Source organism: Panthera pardus, unplaced genomic scaffold, assembly GCF_024362965.1.
Source record: "Panthera pardus isolate Hobbes unplaced genomic scaffold, ASM2436296v1 HiC_scaffold_15, whole genome shotgun sequence".
NCBI classification, from domain to species: Eukaryota; Metazoa; Chordata; class Mammalia; order Carnivora; family Felidae; genus Panthera; species Panthera pardus.
Window position 1 is genome coordinate 129,354 of NW_026526710.1, and position 17,655 is coordinate 147,008.

The following is a 17,655-nucleotide window of genomic DNA, read 5'->3' on the forward strand; positions in this document are numbered from 1 at the left end:
ACTTTGTTGATACAAGTACACAAAATGTAGTTAAGTGTCCCATGACTCATTCATATAAGTTGACGTATATCAAGAAACAAGAAAGACCCAGGAACTCCACTAGCACCACTGTGGTGTAAATTAGGTGCTCATTCCAAACGTTATAGGAAAACCCCAAAAGCATCTTGAAAATCACCAGTCTGCAGGACAGGCAGCACATGGTTCATAAATAACCGTGAGAGTTAATTTTGAAATAGGCTCTTGGCCTAGTGCAGGGCTTGAACTCAAGACCCTGATATTGAGACCTGAACTGAGATCAAGAGGTGCTTACCCGGCAGCCACTCAAGCACCCCTGATGAGTTTTTTTTTTTTTTAATATTTTTGAGCGCCCACAAATGGTGGGGTGGGGGGGGAGGGGTAGAGAATAAGAGGGCAGAGGATCTGAAACGGGCCCTGCGCTGACATATAGCCGATGCAGCACTCCACTCACCATGAGATGGGGACCTGAGCTGAACTTGGACGCTTAATGGACTGAGCTGCCTAGGCACCCCATGAGTGGCTTTAAAAAATTTTCCAGGGGCATCTGTATGGCTCATTGGAATGTGCAACTCTTGATCTCAGGGTCGTGAGTTTGAGCTTCCAAATTGTGTAGGGATTACTTCAATATTTAAGGTCTTGTAACTAAGAGGTTCAGGGGCTAACAATAGTTCTTGAGAACATGGGGCTGGATCATATTGTTACAGCCCCATGTCCCTTAAGACAGAGACCCTTAGTGCCTTGTGCAGAGCTAGAGGGGTCTTGGCATTGGAGCGTAAGAGCATCAGAGCACCAACCTAATAAAACTAGCCCCTGGTGGGGATGCTCAGTAATACTTGGTTCCTTGAACTAAAGTGCTGCCTGCCAAGTGTAATGAAAGGAATTGCTAATTAACAAGAGTAAGTACTAGAAAAGTTTTGAAGAACAATTACAAGCACAGGGGTGCCTAGGTGGCTCTTGATTTCCACTCAGATCATGATCTTACGGTTTGTGGTTTGAGCCCCAGGTCAGGCTCTGCTTGGAATTGTCTCCCTTTTTCTCTGTCCCTCCCCACTCGTGCTCTCTCCCTCTCTCTCAAAATAAACATTAAAAAAAAAAATTTAAAAAGGTGAAGCACATTAAAATCAATGATGTGTAAAGTGAGAGTTCCATATAAGCCTACTCTTAGAAAGGAGTTTAGAATAGGTTTGCTGCTCATTTTAATTACAAGGTATACATACATTGTGTGTATCATAAAGTCCAAGATAGTCCACCTGAGTTCCTGATTATTTCCCGGTGATAGCTACTTCTAAGGTTTGGTCCTTTTGGGGGACTGTAAAATAAATACACCATAGTTACTTATATACATACATATGTATACACATGTATGTACACATACAAATAGGACCATTTGCAATGCAGTGTTTCTCAGCTTTTTTTAAAGTGTAGTTAGGGACATTTTTTCATGCCACCGTATCTAGACCTACGTTGTTCTTTTTAACACTCTTGCTATTCCATTTATATGGATGCCCTATAATTTCTTTAACCTTTCCACCAACATTTGTTTCCAGTTTTTGCTGTTACAGTGCTGTAGCAAAGTCATCTTATACACATCTCTTTTTTTATACTAATATTTTGAAAGTATAGCATAAATAATGAGATTTCTATGTAATAAGTTTCTCCAGGGTAATTAAAAATTGGCCTTAGAGCTTAACTTTTATAACTATTTGTTGTCCCATGATACTTTTCTATTTTAATTTTTTGAGTAGGTAATACCTTTCATGTGTTCCAGATACATAAAACGTTTAAAACTGTGTATAACAAGTCTCCACCCAGTTCTCCACCCCCCATCTTCCCCCGCCCCCCACGAACTTTTAGAGTTTCTCTATACACATACAGGCAACCACTAATTTTTAATATCCCCTGCCACAAAAAGTAGCATACTGGTTTGCAGTCTCCTGCACCTCGCGTTTACACTTTACATCTTTTATAGTTTTGACAGAGTTCTACTATCTTTTCATTCTGTATGAAGGAAAAATGCCTTTTATTTCATTTTCTCAGGAATAAAACCACCTAGCCAGCACAATCCCTAGTGGAACATTTACAGGCCCCCTCCCAACCAATCCAGAACTGCAGTGACACAGTGATGAACGAGATGTGTTTCTGCCATTTAGGCGTCCTGAGCCGAGTTAAAGACCAGAGAGAATAGACTTGTTCAGTTTCACCGAGTGATGTAATAGGTCAAAGCACCCGGAATTTTGCTTTCACACGTGAATTAATGCTATGGAAGGATTTCACCTACATAGATACAGTTGCAAGTCTTGAATAAACTAGAAGAAAAGCACATGGCTCTCATTTATTTCTTTTTTTAATGTTTTGATTTTTGAGACAGAAACAGCATGAGCGGGGGACGGGCAGAGAGAGAGGGAGACGGAATCCGAGGCAGGCCCCAGGCTCCGAGCTGTCCGCACAGAGGCGGAGGCGGGGCTCAAACTCAGACTGTGAGATCATGACCTGAGCTGAAGTCGGACGCTCCACCCACTGAGCCACCCAGGCGCCCTGGCTCCCATTTATTTTAAGGTAGTGTTCCTTTTCATGTTTTGTCTGAGAGCACAACAAAATCCTCGCCAAGTTATAAATATGACCCTGACAGAGGTATGCTGCTTAGAGACTGGCAAGTGCCTTTCAATGATCGCCCATCTTGGTGTGCAGTGCTTATTTCTGCCGGAAGAGGGAACCCTAGGACAGGCTTCGGTTTAGTCGTGAGGCCCGCAGCGCCTCCAAGCGGTTGTGGTTGACCAAGCAATTTATGTTTTTGCCTTTCTCCCTGGTGAGGCTTTTAACCGTCTCACCCTTTGCGTCCCCCCACCCCCTTCACCCACCCACCCCCGCCCCAATGCCTTATACGTTCTCCTTTTTCTTCCAGTCCTACAGCCACTTCCTTTTCCACCCCAGTTGGAATTACTCCGCAACATCTAATGTAGCCATCGTTCAATGCAGGCCCTCTATTTCTGACTCGATCTCATCAGATATAATCCCTCAAAATGCTCTCTTTCCTGCTTCCCTTATCTGCTGGCCACTTTCTTTTCTCCATATGCTTCCTGTCATTTTCCGCCTTTCTCCACTCAAGCTGCTCCTTGTTTCTAAAATACCACCAACCCCGACCTCAACAAATCAAATCGTATCCGTCCAGGCCTGCTTCAAAGGTTGGTTGCACAAAGCCTTCCTTGACTGTCCTGACTGGACATCATCTGAAGTCCCTGAAATCTAGCTCTTTCTAGTTTTGTATTGAAGTTCTTTATTCAAACGAGATAAAGCACTTTATTTATCTTTAAATAAGATAAATTTAAATTTAAATAAGATAAATTGTTCCTTTATTTGAGAATAAACAATTAGACACAGCAGCAGAGATGATCGGATTGAATGGGAGAAGTTTGGGATCCTACTTATGATCTGATGGTTAGGAGAGGCTTTCCGGGAGGAGACTCCTTAAGTGAGACCTGAAAGATGAGTGGAGGCAGCTTTGCAGAAGGCGGGGCAGCACAAGGTAGTTCAGGAGCCCCGGTATTGGCAGGGTTTGGCATATCTGAGGAACAGAGAGACCAGCATGGCTGGAGTGCAATAAGCGAGTGGAGAGACGGGGCCGGAGGGCTTTCAACAGATACACTAAATGCTTGGTCTGGAAGGGGTACCAGGCATCAGCTTTAAAAAAACAAAACAAAACAAAACAAAACAAACAACCCTCTCCTAGTGGATCTAAAAGTGAAGCCAGGGTTGGGAACCACTGTTGTAAACTGTTGCTATCATTTAATGGGTGGAATACCTTTTAATCAAACTGGTACCAAAGAATTGTATTAAGGAAGTTCAAATGTATTTAAAACATTTTTAAAATTATTTTATGAAAAAAATTGTTTAAGGTTTATTTATTTTTGAGAGAGAGAGACGGAGTGCAAGCGGGAGAGGGGCAGAGAAAGAGAGGGAGACACAGAATCCGAAGCAGGCTGCAGGCTCTGAGCTGTCAGCACAGAGTCCGATGTGGGGCTTGAACCCACGAAATGCGAGATCATGACCTGAGCTGAAGTCTGGTGCTTAACCGACTGAGCCACCCAGGCACCCCTATTATTTTATTTTCTTAAGTTTATTTACTTTGAGAGAGAAAGAGTGAGTGGGGGAGGGGCATGGGGGGGGGGGAGAGAGAAAATACCAAGCAGGTTCTGCACTGTCAGCACAGAGCCTGATGTGGGGCTTGAACCCATGAACCCTGAGATCATGACCTGGTCCAAAACCAAGAGTTGGATGGCTCAACCCACTGAGCCACTCAAGGTTCCCCCTCTACCAGTTACTATTGGGAATCCTATTTTTAGCAACTGTTGGTATCTACTCAATTAAAACTTTTTTGAGCCCCTACTGTATCAGAATGTTTCCTATAATAGAAAACTCAACCGGCTGGTCTAAACCTTAGGGAAATACATTATCTTTATAACAAGACACTCAGAGCCAGGACTCTGGCCTCCTCTGTGTTGCCTTTTTTTCTTGGGTGGTCAGCAAGATGGCTGAGCGGTTCTGGACATCACATACAGATCAGACAATGTCCACAGGAAGAAAAAGTGACACATCTCGTTCCTGTGACTCTTATTAGAAACAAAACAAAACAAAACAAAACAAAACAAAACAAATCTTTCCTGGATGTCCCCATGGCAGACGTGCCTTCATTGCCCAGAATAGGACTATCTGTTCATTCATTTTATTGTTGTTGAAACTGTAGAATCTATTTTTAAGATTTTTAGTTGTTCTTATTGTGTTTCTTCTTCTTGTGGTTGGAATATAAACAATGATTAGGACACATTTATCTCTCAGAGATGGTTATAGTAAACAGGACATATTGGGGCACCTGGCTGGCTCAGTTGGTGGAACGTGATGCTCTTGATCTCAGGGTTGGAAGTTCGAGCCCCATGTTGGGTGCAGAGATTACTTTAAAAATAAAATCTTGGGGTGCTTGGGTGGCTTAGTTGTTTCAGCGTCTGACTCTTGATTTTGGCTCAGGTGATGATGTCACTGTTTGTGACATCGAGTCCCGTGTGGGACTCCACGCTGACAATGTGGAGCCTGCTTGGGATTCTCTCTCTCCCTCTCTCTCTGCCCCTCTCCTGCTCATTCTCTCCACCCTCCCCCAAATAAATAAACATTAAAAAAATTAAAATCTTAAAAAAAAATAAACAGGACATATTTACAAACCATCAAATGAATCTTAAAATGTGTTGAAAACCCGAGCTCTATGGAATGAAGAGTGGAACCTATCAAGATGGACTATGGCAGGGGAGTGGCCAATTCAGATGTAGGCAGGAGGGAGCAGGGAGGTGGACCCCAGAGTCTGGGTGAACCAATGTGGAAGGGTCAGTATTTCCTTTAAGCCCATATGACAATAGTCTGTGCTGCATTGTGTATGACTGCCTTGAGGAAGACCTTCCTAAGTTTCTTTTTAAAAAAATGTTTGTTTGTTTGTTTGTTTGTTTGTTTGTTTAGAGAAAGCCATGAGTGGGGGAGAGGAGAGAGAGAGGGAGAGAGGGAATTCCAAGCAGGCTCTGCACTGCCAGCATGGAACCCGACTCGGGACGTGATCCCACGAACCGTGAGATCATGACCCGAGCCGAATTCGAGAGTCAGACCAGTGGATCTGGTTTGGGTCTCTGATGGTGTTGCAGGTCTTGCATGAAGGCTTGGTAAGCCAACGTGGCTGCTGGCCTCCCCCAGAGTGAGTCATTCAAGCAAGTAGCGGAGGAGGCGCTGTCTTTTCTGATCTAGCCTTGGAAGTCACACACCTACATTTCTACAATATCCTATTGGTTACACAGGTCAGCCCTGCCCACTGTGGAAGGGGACAGCACAGGGTATAAATACCAGGAGCTGGGGGCCACTGGAATCATCTTGGAGGTAGATGCCATCCCCGTATTGAGTCCCCGATCGATTATTATCCGGCCTTGTTCAAAATCAATGAAATCGATTTCATATTGCCTTGGTCTTCAGTATTTTCTTTCGAAGAGATGTTACAAATTCCCAACGATCGTTGCTTCTGTTTAAAGAAAACCTGGTTTGATACCTAATGATTTTTACGTTATGTATTTCACGTAGGACGTCATCGGAATTCATTTTTCTTTCTTTCCAGGGTCATATTGTCAATGAGATTCGATAGACCCAGTTGCTGGGGTTTTTAAGGCCTGCTACATTGCTTGGGAGTCTAAAAAAGTACACTGTATCCGATATATGAAAACTTGACTTTGAGAATTTTAGGATTGAGGAGGGGGGGCCTCCTCACTGGCTCAGTCAGTGGAATGTGTGTGTGACTCTTGATCTCAGGGTTGTGGGTTCGAACCCCATGGTGGGTGTACAGATTACTTAAAAATAAAATCCTAAAATAAATAAATAAGTAAATAAATAAATAAATAAATAAACAAATAAATAAATAAATAAAAATTAAACAAAGCAAAACAGTAAAAGTTACCCACATTAGATACAATTCCCTACTTCAGACTTGAGGTGAGCATCACTTTGTGTCACCTTGTGTAGCTACTAAAATGTTTATTTATTTATTTTAAGATTTTATTTTTAAGTAATCTCTATGCCCCACGTGGGGCTCAAACTCACAACCCTGAGTTCAAGAGCTATATACTCTACACACTAAGCCAGCCCCGCACCCCAAAGGTGGGTACATTTTAATGTAAGATCCAATATGGAATATTTAGTATTTGGTTGTGGCATCCGAAGTAAAAATGGCTAGCCCCTCCCCCTCCCCCCCCCCCCCCCCCCCGTCTTGTTTTTCTTTCATTAAAAAACAATACTTGACAACAGATTAGACATTTTTGCCCCAAGGATTTCCTGGCCACAAGAGAATCCTGAAAGTTTGGGAATAAATGATTTACGGCACCCACGTGCCGAGTCGAGGCTGAAGGGAAGAAAAGTTCTGGGGAGATCACTTCGTGCGTCTGCCCAGGACGCTGCCGTATTTATTAGGTGTGAGATGTAGTTTCTCATGCACTCCTCATTTTGTACTTCCCCTAAATACGACGGCTCTAGAAATGCTTAAATGACCCCAACTGGGTCTTCTTATTCGCTTGAAAAGAAAACAAGATTAAGGACCGGGTTCTTGTGTTAGGTGTAGAACCAGCAGAGAGAGCCAAATATTATTTTCTGCCTTGAGACAAGTCTGCATGGATCTGAACAATTAGTAAAGTGATGGGGTTTTATGATCAAAGGCCTTTGATGAGTAATAAGGATGCTTTTAAAAATACAAAATAAAAAATATTTTTAAAAAATTTTAAAAATGTTTATTTATTTTTGAGAGAGAGAGAAAGAGCGCGAGCGCAGGGGAGGGGCAGAGAGAGAGGGAGACAGAGGATCCGAAGCAGGCTCCATGCTGTCAGCGCAGAGCCCGACATGGGGCTCAAACCCACAAACCATGAGATCATGGCCCAAGTCAAAGATGGATGCTTAACTGACTGAGCCACCCAGGTGCTCCTTTTGCTTTCTTTCTTTCTTTCTTTCTTTCTTTCTTTCTTTCTTTCTTTCTTTCTTTCTTTCTTTCTGATTTTTTTAAATGTTTATTTATTTATTTTTGAGAGAGAGAGCACAAGCAGGGGAGGGGAAGAGAGAGAGGGAGACACAGAATCCGAAGCAGGCTCCAGACCGAGCTGTCAGCACAGAGCCCGATGCGGGGCTCGAACCCACGGGCCACGAGATCATGACCTGAGCCGAAGTCGGACGCTTAACCGACTGAGCTACCCGGGCGCCCCTATTTACCTTTAGATTAGTTAAAATTTAACAAAATGAGTTCCTCAATTGCACCAGCCACATTTCAAGTGTCCAGTAGAAAGGTTGGATTTGGGCTAATCTACTGGACAGCGCAGACAGAGACGAGTCCATGATCACAGAAGGTTCTGCTGGATGGGTGCCAGTGTAGACGAGCCGTAATTTAGTTAAGCAATCCCCTATTGTTGGACGTTCATGTTGTTTCCGATACTTTGGTTCTATCCACACTGCGACAAAGACTGTTGTTAGCACAGATCTCTGCCCACCTGTGCATGTATATCTGAAAAACCAACTTCTCAAGGCAACTTGCTGGGTCAAAGGGCATATACATCTTAAATTTACACAGGCTTTGCCGAATCCCCCTGCAAAGAGGTGACAGAAATGTGCACTCCTGCCACCGATTGCCAAGAGCGCCTGGTTCCCCACATGTGAGCCAGCACGGGGCTTCTCGAACTTTGATCTTGGCTTGGTGAATGATGGGATCTTAGAACAGCTTTAATTCAGACACTATTTTAAGTTTCCCCCAACGTAAGAAGGACCTGATTCACGATTTCACGCGACAAAATCCACTCTCGAGGCGAAAAACGTTTCTCGAAGCCCTTTGTGGATCAGTTGGGGACTTTGGCCTTCAGGAGGGCGTTGGATGTTTATGTTGATTGCCTCACCTGTCATTAGGTGTTGAACTGTGTGCTAATTATTAGCTACGGTGGATGGAGAAGCAGAGGCAAGATCGGATATGGAGTGCTCGAAGCTATTGACCAACTATAAGGGTACCCGGGTGTCACTTTCAAAGAAAACGTGTGATGTTTCTCAGTGAGACTTAGTTTTCAGGTACAGCCTGTTCATTTGCCTGAAGCAGTCAAGGGCTGTCACCTGGCCCTCATCCTCAGCGACTGCTCGACTGATCTGCTCTGGGGACCCAAGATTTCTGCAGCCGTGGCTACGCAGGACCCTTGACTTCAGCTAAACTGTGTAACACTTAAAGATAATTATGGTACGCCCGTGTTTACACCAGCACTGTTCCAGCAGCCAAAAGGTGGCAACAGCCCAGACTTCTATCAAGGGATGAACAGAGCAGCAAAGCCTCATCTACCCATGCGACGGAATAGGAAACAGCCACCAAGGGGAAGGGGACTCCGGCACCTGCTACAGCATGGACGAATCCGGAGGGCATCACGCTAGGTGAAATATGCCAGTGACAAAGGGCAGCTACTGGCTGATTCCACGTACATGAGGTCCCCAGAGGATTCACATTCACAGGGACAGAAAGCAGGATGGTGGGCACTAGGGGCTGGCGGGAGGCGGGGTGGGGGGGACTGGGGAGTCAGTGTTTCATGGGGACAGAGTCTGAGTTCGGGAAGATGAAAGAACTCTGGAGACGCACGGAGGTGACGGCCACACAACAGCAGGCATGTACTTTGTGCCGTGAACCGTACGCTTAAAAATGCTCCAAGTGGGGAGAAAAATATACGTGCGGAGGCAAGACGTGGAACAGAGTTTAGGTGATAGATGGAGAACCTGAGAGCGGTCACAGAGCCTTTCATGTGGGAAGATTTTTATTTGTATTTTACCTTTTAAGGCGTTTATTTCTTTTTGAGAGAGAGAGGGAGAGAGCGATCAGACAGGGGAGAGGCAGAGAGAGAGGGGGGACAGAGGAGCCGAAGCCGGCTCCACACTGACAGCAGGGAACCCGACCTGTGGCTCAAACTCACCATCCGTGAGATCGTGACCTGAGCCAAAGTTGGACGCCTAACTCACTGAGCCACCCAGGCGCCCCAGATTTTCATTTATTTATTGTTACTATTATTTTAATGTTTTATTTATGTTTGAAAGGGCGCAAGCTGGGGAGGGGCAGAGAGAGAAGGGGACACAGGGTCTGAAGCAGGCTGTGCGCTGAGAGCCCTAAGCGGGGCTCGAACTCACCAACCGCAAGATCGCGACCTGAGCCACAAGGGGGCGCAAGGAGGCGGCCGAACACCCCAGAAAGGGGGTGAGCAAGGCCCGTCTCCCTTCCTCCCTTCCTCATTCCATTTCCTCCTGCTTTTTGTTTTTGTTTTTTGTTAGAGCCCTTATTTTTTAGGGCAGTTTCAGGCTCACAGCAAAGTTTGACGGGAGGTACAGGGCGTTTCCATACACGCTGCCCCCCACAGCCTCGCCGCTATTCGCGTCCCCCAGCAGAGTGGTATCCCCCCCTTCTTAACCTTGGGGTGACATTCACGGAACACACAAAGCGCCGTTTCAACCGCGGTGGAGCGCACAACCCAGCGGGGTTTCATCCGTTCACGACATTGTGCAACCATCGCCTCTCTCTGGCTCCGGAACATTTCGTCACTCGGAAAGGAAACTTCGTACCCGCCAAGGGGTCACCTCTGCTGTCTCTCCCCCGGCTCCTGGCAGCACCAGCCTGGGCTTTCTTTCTTTCTTTTTTTTTTTTAAGTCCTTTTTTAATGTTTATTTATTTTTCAGAGAGAGTGTGAGTGGGGTAGGAGCAGAGGGAGAGGGAGACGCAGAATCAGAAGCCGGCTCCAGGCTCTGAGCGGTCAGCACAAGGCTGGTGTGGGGTTTGAACTTGAGAGCTGTGAGACCATGATCTGAGCCGAGGTCAAGAGTCAGACATTTAACCAACCGAGCCACCCAGGTGCCCCTAAGATTTTATTTTTTTAAGAAATTTCTAACATCCAACATGAGGCTTGAACTCCGGACCCTGGGATCAAGAATTGCACGTTCGGGGGGTGCCTGGGTGGCTGTCTGTTAAGCATCCGACTTCGGCTCAGGTCATATTCTCACGGTTCGCAGGTTCGAGCCCCACATCGGGCTCTGTGCTGAGGGCTCAGAGCCTGGAGCCTGCTTCGGATTCGGTGCCCCCCCGCCTCTCTCCCACTCAAGCTCAGTGTTTCTTTCTCTCCCAAAAATAAATAAACATTAATTTTTTTTTTTTTTTTTTTTTTTTTTTAAGAATTGCACGCTCTACCTACTGAGCCAACCAGGTGCCCCTCCACTGTTCTTTAAAAGCAAGGGCCTCAGGGTGCCTGGGGGGCTCGGTCCCTTAAGTCTCCAACCTTGACTTCCGCTGAGGTCACTATCTCATGGTTTTCGGTTTTGAGCCCCGCACTGGGCCCTGCCCTGAGAGTCCGGAGCCTGCTTGGGATTCTCTTTCTCTCTCTCTCTGCCCCTCCCCTGCCTGTGTGTGCTCTCACTTTCTCAAAATCAGTAAATAAACTTAAAAAATAAAAATAAAAGCAGGAGCCTCACCTGCCTTTTCGTTGCTGTATCTCCGGGGCCACAAACAGGGCTTGGCGATAGTAGTCACTCAATAAAAGTCTGTGAAATAAGTTGGTTCCAACTTGGGGAGACATTCTTACTACAACTTCAAGCCTTTTTTAAAAAAGTTTTTATTTATTTAATTCGAGAGAGAGAGAGCATACGAGCAGGAGAGGGGCAGAGAGAGGGGGAGAGAGAATCCCAAGCAGGCTCCGCACCGTCAGCGCCTGACGCGGGGCTCAAACTCCCCAACCGCGAGATCAGGACCTGAGCCCAAATCAAGAGTTGGATACTTAACCGACCGAGCCACGCAGGTGTCCCTACAAGTTTGAGTCTTGTTATCATCCTGAAATACAGTTCCTCATTTCAAAAAATTCTTTATTAGTTATTAGAATGGTACTGGACAGAGGCATCAGTCAGTAATAATATATTTTTTTTAAGGTCTTATTTTTAAATAATCTCCATACCTGATGTGGAGCTCGCACTCAGGACCCCAAGATCAGGAGTCACCTGCTCTACTGCGCAGCCAGCCGGGCGCCCCGATACTGCATTTCCCAAACAAGCAGAGACAGTACGGCCACATGATGCCTGATCTAATTTATATGAAATGTCCAGAATCGGCAAATCCATCGGGACAGGAAGTAGCCTGGTGGGTGCCAGGGTCTGGGGTGGGGTGGGGTGGGGTGGGGGTGGGGGTGGAGCAGGCAGTAACGTTAATGGGGGCGGGGTTTGATCTGGGGTGATGAAAAGTCTCGGAAATAGACAGAAATGGGGTTGCACAGCGCCGTGGAACGACTGGATGCCCCCGAACTGTTCGTAGGAAAATGTTACTTTTCTGTCGCTTCACCTCAATTGAAAGAAAGAAGCCAGTCACCAAAGGCAACTACTGCCTGATTCCACTTATATGAAGTGTCTAAAGTAGCCGAACTCATTGAAACACAAAGCAGGGTGGCGGTTGCCAGGGGCTGGGGAAGGGAGGAAGCGGGGAAATGTTGTTTATGGGGACAGAGCTTTACTTTCGTGAGATGCAGAAGTTCTGGACCTCTGTGTCCAGCCACGTGAATGTACTTAACAGCACTGAACTGCGCGCTTAAGAAGAGTTAAGATGTTAAATTTATGTCTTTTTTTGTTTTTTTTGGTACCATTTTCAAAAAAAAACAAGCAGAAAGAAATACGTCACAATAGGAAGATTTATTAGGTCTGGGTGCTAGGTACCCGGTGTGCATGATGCTATACTATATAGCATACTTTTAAGATATTTCACAATCAGGAAAAAAAAAAGCTGAAAGTATTTCCTTGAGATACAGGGGCAAAAACTGATCTAGAATTTTTTTTTGAGCTTTTGTGCAAATCTTTAGACTTGAACAGCAGCCGTAGGGCTTTACTTATCCTTTAAATTATATTTTTAAACGCTGATCTTTTTTTAAGTTTATTTATTTCATTTTGGAAGAGAGAGAGAGAGAGAGAGAGCATGCGTGGGAGAGGGGCAGAGAGGGAGGGAGAGAGTCCCAACAGGCTCAGCGCTGAGCTGTCAGGTTTGGAGCCCAACGCGGGGCTCAAACTCACAAACACTGAGATCGTGACCTGAGCCAAAATCAAGAGTCGGATGCTTGACCGATGGAACCAACCAGGCGCCCCCGTAAAAGATGGCCCTTTAATTCTATTTATGAGGTATTAAAAGCATACCTAATATACACACATAATGAAAATGATTCCGCAGGATTGCTTAGTTATCTGTCGCTGCTTAATAAACCGTTCCGGACTTAGGGGCAGGACATCACGCCGTCCAACGATTGTGTGGCTCGGCTCTGGGGGTGACCGGGCTCAGCAGGGCGGTCCCTGCGCAGCTTTGTCAGGTGCTTGGGTCAGAAGTGGCTGCGGAAACCAAGAAGCTCCCTCCCTCGCACGGCTGGCAGTTGGTGCTGGTTTGGGCTGGGTCCTCGGTGGCGGTTGTTGGCTAGAACACAGCACAGAGCATCGGCACTTGGTCTGGGGTCCAAGAGCGAGCAGCCCGTGAGAGCCAGGCGGACCTCATCGCCTGTGCCACATCCTGTTCATTAGAAGCGAGCACAGCTAGAAGGTGCAGGGTTAAGGCTATCTAGAACTTTTTCATCTTGGAAAACAGAAGCTCATTAAACATGAACTTCTCGCTCCCGCTCCCCCAGACCCTGGCGCCCCCCCCCCAGACAGTAAATCTGCTCACGTAACGGGAATCCGTATTTGACTTTTGTGACTGGCCTATTTCACTTAGCATAATGTTCTCGAGGTTCGCTCCTGTTGTAGGAGGTGACGGAATTTTATTCTGAACTTTTAAAAAATGTTTTATTTATTTCGGAGAGAGAGAGAGAGACAGAGCGCTAGCGGGGCTCGAACCCATGAACCGCGAGATCGTGACCTGGGCCGAAGTCGGACGCTTAACCGACTGAGCCCCCCCGGGCGCCCCATTCCAAATTTCCAAGGCTGGATGATATTCCACTGTATGGCTGGAACACATCGTGCTGAGCCATTCGTCCGTCAGCGGGCGCTGGGGTTGCTCCCACCTGTCAGCTATTGTGAATAACGCTGCTGTGAACACGCGTGTGTGACTCTCTCTTCGAGATCCTGCTCTGAGTTCTTCGGGGTGTATACCTAGAAGTGGGATTGCTGGATTCCCGATTTCTCCACGCCCTCGGCCGTGCTGGTTGTTTTCTGTCTTTTGGGTGGTAGCCATCCTGATGGGTGTGAGGTCAGATCTCACCGACTGGCATCTCGCCGATAATTAGCGATACGGAGAATCCTTCTATGTGCTTGTCGACCCACTTGTACATCATTTTTGGAGAAATTCCTACTCAAGTCCTTTGTTCATTTTTTTTTTTTCAACTTTTTTTTTTTTTTTTTTTTGGGACAGAGAGAGACAGAGCATGAACGGGGGAGGGGCAGAGAGAGAGAGGGAGACACAGAATCCGAAGCAGGCTCCAGGCTCCGAGCGGTCAGCACAGAGCCCCATGCGGGGCTCGAGCCCACGGACCGCGAGATTGTGACCTGAGCTGAAGTTGGCCGCTTAACCGACTGCGCCACCCAGGCGCCCCCTTTGTTCATTTTTTGACCGGGTTCTTTGATTTGTTGTTGTTGAGTTGCAGGAGCTTTGTATATATTCTAGATATTAACCCCTTATCTGACACACGACTTGCAAATATTTCCTTCCATTCTGTTAGGTTGCCTTTTCACCCTGTTGACTATGTCCTTTCATACAAAATAGGCTTTGCTTTTTCTGGAGAACTGCCACAGGCTGCAGAGATACGTGTTAAAGCCACACAAGTATAAACAGGTCTGGGCAGAAAATAAGTCTTGCCCTGCCCTGGCTGCCCCCCTCGAAGGCAGCGTCTAGTACCAGGTTCTCCTGTGGCTTTCCAGAAGCTTTCCTTGAGGCTTTGAGATGTAAAATTACCATAGGGATTGTACAGGGCTCATATTCAGACAAACTGCAAAGTTGACCTTTCCTCATAGGGTTTGGAGAGCTTGTGTTCTTGGCTTGAAAGGTGCTTGCTTTCTTTTTTTCTTTTTTCTTTTGTTTGTTTTTAATGTTTATTTATTTTTGAGAGACAGAGAGACAGAGCATGAGTGGGGGAGGGGCAGAGAGAGACCAACAGACAGACACAGAATCCCAAGCAGGCTCCAGGCTCCGAGCTGTCAGCACAGAGCCCGACGTGGGGCTCGAACCCACGAACTGTGACATCGTGACCTGAGCCAAAGTGGGATGCTTAACTGACTGAGCCCCCCCGGCGTCCCAAAAGGTGCTTTCTTAAAGGAGAGAGTGTTTGCTCTGAACAGCGTCTGAGTTACTGTTCTGCAGGAAGATAAGAGTTTGTGTTTTGTTTTACTCGAACTCAGTTCCTCTTGTCAGTCCTGTGCTGGGGAAAACTCTCACTTTGGTTCTTTGTTTTTCAGAAATTCCAAGGAACATGAAACGTGCCAACAGGAAGACAGCAAAAGTGCTGACCTTCCCCCAGATTCTTCTTCAATCAGAAACTGGTAGGATATCAGCCATTGGGGCAGGTGGGCAGAAGGGAATATAGCGCGGGGAGATGAAGAATTAGCCTCCGGTTACCGTTTGCCGCTTTCCCTTTGAGCTTTGGAGACACCTGAGTTTCAGGGGGCATCTGGCTGTCCAGCTAGAGCTGATGTGTCACAACAGAAATGATTCCGTGTCTCTGGGGGCCAGAAGTGGGTAATCAAGGTGAGGGCAGGGCGGGTGCTGCTGGGGGCGGGGGGGGGGGGAGGAGGGAAGACCCAATTCTGAAACCACCGCAGATGGAGAGAAAGCAAAGAATTCAAGACCTATCCGTGCAGGAGAAATCTTAGATTCGATGGGGAGGGGCCGTGGAAGGAGAAGGAAGAGACAAAGAGCTCGACTCCCTGCTGTCCCCCCCTCGCAGCAAAGCTCAGAGGGTGCGGGTGTCTTGTTTCTTTCCGTGGAGGCTCCTAAGAATTGAGTTTCAGGAGCTGGATTCCCATATGGTGGTAAACACGTTGCCGAAATAAACACCTTCCTACCTGACAACTTTCTCCCTTTCCGGTGCGGGGGCAGGGCCGGGACAGGGGAGCTGGAAGCAAAATGCACTTTTCCCACGGAGCCAGATTGCACTAACCGCGGCTCGGGGCGGGGGCCCTTGGGAGCCAACACCAAGTGCAGAATCAGGTGCCCGGCCGCCTTAGATCTCAGCCGCCTCAAGGAGAGGGTGGAAAGGGAGACAGCCTCGGGCTTGTCTCAGTGAGAAGGAGCTGGAGAATAGGTCAGCGTGGGAGTCCCTCCTGACATTTGGGCTTCTGGAAGGGCCTTCTCCCCCCTCCCATGGCCTATCTGGAGTGTTCGTCAGAAGCCTCTGGAAGGCATGTGAAGACACAGATCCCTGGACCTTGCTCGGCATGCCTGAGAGCCCCCGGGATTCTGGTGTTCAGCCAGATTTGAGGTTAACAGCCCGGTTCCTCCTTGTCTATCAGAGGGCGACCCAGAAAGCCTTCCCTGACCTCTCCCGCTGGGGTCAGGTCCCCTATTCACTCACTCACTCACTCATTCATTCATTCCACAGACCGTCACACCCCTCGCACGCTGTGGGCCCTGGTGTGAGGACAGGCATACTGGTGAAGGAGACAGACAGAATCAGGCCGGACGATATCCGGGTGTCGCGGAAATATAACAGGATGATGTGATAAGGAGTGTTTCTTTAGATGCGCCGGCCAGGGGAAGCCTCTCTGAGGAGGTGACATTGGAGCTGGACCTCGAAGGAGCTGCTGTGGAGACCAGTGATGAGTGTTTAAAGCGGTGAGCCCAGCACGTGCCAAGGTCCTGTGGTGGGTGCAAGCCGGGCACATCAGAAGATCCACCAGAGGCTTAGGGTGGCTGCAGCTCAGGGAGTGAGGGGCGGGGAGAGGTGGAGGAGGGAGGTGGCCCAGGCCCAGGGCCTTGTGGGCCCCAGGGAGGGCTGGAGGCTTTATGCCCTGCCTGGGCAACGGGCACCGATGGGAAACCAGGACGGGGTTTAGGCAGGAAGTAATTCGATCCTGCTTGCTTTGACAAAGGGCCACTCTGTCACCTCTGTAATACACCCTCACTGAAGCGGACTCCTTTCCCTGAGAGTGTTTTTCTTAGTGCCAGTATAGACTCACCGGTGTGAGAGTAATATCTTTGTCCCTACGGGTCTGGAACCTGTACGAGGCCGTGGCTGATGGGCCCCGTGTCTCCCTTGCCCGTAAGAAATGCTCAGTAGACACAGTTAAACCGACGGCCCTGTGAATGTCCAGCGGTGCCCCCCCCCACCCTGCTGCCCGGGCCCTCTCCCCTCCCCCCTCCTCCCCCCCCCCCCCCCCGCCCCGGCCTCTCTCTCCTCCCCCCCTCCGCCCACCAGCACCACCCTGTCCCTGGCAAAAAGCAGTTTCAGATGCTGGCAGTTGTGTCCGGAATGGTGTTGCCATCCCTCGCTTGCTAGATCATATTTTTGGAAGCTGCTTCTACCTAGGTTCCAGCCGCCTCCGACATACAGTCTGGTGGCCAAGGACACTCTCCCCCTCGGGGAAGAAACAGGCAACTTTGCTGTTCTACGGTTGAGCGAATTTTTAAAGCAGGCGGCGGGCTTTTCCTGTCCCAAAGGATTCTCTGTCCCGACACTGGCCTGCTGTGCCTGGCTGCCCAGGGACCGTCGTCTTGCCCTGATGCTGTGGGACGTGTCCCCGTGCCTCAGCGGGCCCCAGGCAGAGGAGGGCAGGCTGCTGCCCTTTTCTGGGCGGGGCAGAAAATGTTGCTCCGGCAGGACAGACAGCGAGACAGACAAACAGACGGGGGCTGGGTGCAAATGAGCTGTTCAGTCAGGCCGAAGCACGAAAACTTGGCGATCGTTTAACAAGCCAGTGTGGGGTCAGGCCCCCCCGACGGTGAGAGGTTAAGTGGTTCTCTTGAGTTAAAAAGAGAAGCCTGCAAACTCAGCCCAGAGTGTAACAAACCGGCGCTCATACGCTTTGGGCCTGGGAACAAAAGCCCTAAGAAAGAGGGACAGGGAGAGAGAGAGGGAGAGAGAGAGAGAGACAAGGAGGGGGCAGAGGGAGACTTGGACTGCGGGTCTT

General features: G+C 48.0%; 1 long non-coding RNA gene across 2 annotated transcripts; it reads left to right on the plus strand.

Annotated features, from left to right (window-relative positions):
- The first annotated feature begins 11,240 nt into the window (after positions 1-11,240).
- LOC109277770 (uncharacterized) lies at positions 11,241-16,851 on the plus strand. Of its 2 annotated transcripts, none has more exons than XR_008422090.1 (3): positions 11,241-11,707; positions 14,986-15,069; positions 16,128-16,851. It is a non-coding gene; the product is annotated as an uncharacterized LOC109277770 (long non-coding RNA). The 2 variants fall into 2 exon arrangements; XR_008422089.1 differs by lacking the exon at positions 11,241-11,707 and adding an exon at positions 14,194-14,576.
- The last annotated feature ends 804 nt before the right edge of the window (positions 16,852-17,655 follow it).